This window comes from Haplochromis burtoni, unplaced genomic scaffold (genome assembly GCF_018398535.1).
Source record: "Haplochromis burtoni strain Fernald_Lab_line unplaced genomic scaffold, NCSU_Asbu1 Contig_132, whole genome shotgun sequence".
NCBI lineage: Eukaryota > Metazoa > Chordata > Actinopteri > Cichliformes > Cichlidae > Haplochromis > Haplochromis burtoni.
The window spans coordinates 544,658-546,219 of record NW_024582493.1 but is presented as its reverse complement, the minus strand read 5'-3'; positions in this window follow the sequence as shown (position 1 = coordinate 546,219).

Genomic DNA, 1,562 nt, shown 5'->3' with positions numbered 1-1,562 from the left:
AAAAAAAGGGTTGCTGACCCCTGCTGTAGATCCTAGTGGTGTGGATCAGTGGCTTGATGTCTCGTTCACTTCTGGCAAATGACCTTATGTCATCCATGGAGCTGGCTGGTGACTGCACCTTACCGTATTTGGTATCAGTAGCCGGTTTTGTTATTGATCTTGTTAGGGAGGTTCAGGCGCATGCAGAACCATAACCGTTGAATTCCTGACAAAGGCTCTTAAGGTCCTGTTACCAACATCTGGTTAGAATTATCACCTTTAGAAAACTGGTGATGTGTCCAATACTCATGTTACTGTCTGTGTTAAAAATGCCATTTGGACTTTTTTGGTTTCAGTCTTCGTAGTTCTATTACAGAAAAACAGTTTTGACAGTTTAAAATAAAGTCTTTGAGCTTATCTGTGTCTCAGTGAAACAGGAGGTACACTCAGGTAGCATTTATGGATCAATGCACTGGGCAAGTTGCTGTTATCACTAACAAACACTGATGTCACTGTAATGTCTGATGCAAATGTGCAGCCTTTGGTCACACAAAACTACACATCCAGAGGTAAACAGCAATTGATTTATTGGAAGGTGACGAGATCATCAGGGTATAAATCAAACAAACTGCAGCTGGTGTTATTTGTACAGTGTAGTCATGCTTTTTGTACACCTCCTGTTTTCTGAGTATGGGTCTGAATTTGGTCTGGAATCAGTTTGAGAAGCGAAGAGAAGGAGCACAAAGAGAAGGTAGCTGAGTGGCGCTCAAAGGCATTTTAAAAGTCTCGAGTTCATACCTAGAATGACCGCATCCACAAATCCAACCAAAGCTTGTCTGTGTAAATTTTAATTAAACATAAGATGGAAATCACCTTTACACAGTTTGTATGAATTTACAAACTCCGAGTCGGATCATTGGGCTTTCTTTCCGTGTTTTCTTGTTCTTTCAGCCTGGAACATTGATTGGTGTGAAAGCTCACCATCGTTTACCATCTGTCACGGCTATAAGTGATTACGCGCTCCGAGGCCTGATGGTGCCTCTGTTAGTCACCTGTTCTCAGTGTTGTGATCTGTGATTTTGGGTTGTGGGGCAACAGTGTAACATTTGTGATTTCCTGCCGTAGGAAATTTCCATGCTTCTAACAGCTGCTCTGATGTCAGACAGCATCGTTTACCTGACAGGTACGTCAGCTACATACATGTTTTCTGTTCTTACTCTTTTACATATTTACATTGCATATGATATGGCCAGAAATGATTTGAAAAAATGATTTAGCTCCAGTTTCTGTGGAATTAATAATTTAGAGTATCACAAATTAGCATCACTATGCTATCGTTCATTGTTAACTGTGGGAAGAATACAGCTAGTCTTTATTGATCAGCAGGTAACACTGCTGGTAACACACTAAGCCTCCTTTATTGTATTGCATTAAATCAATGCCAAAATCATAGCCTGTGTCTGCGTAGTAGTAATGTGCCGTATGAAGATATTATAAGGATAATGCCTCTGTAAAATTAAAGGCTGTAATTGCATGTAGTTGAGACAATACTATATATTCTGTGGGTTTCAAAGCGCTCATCA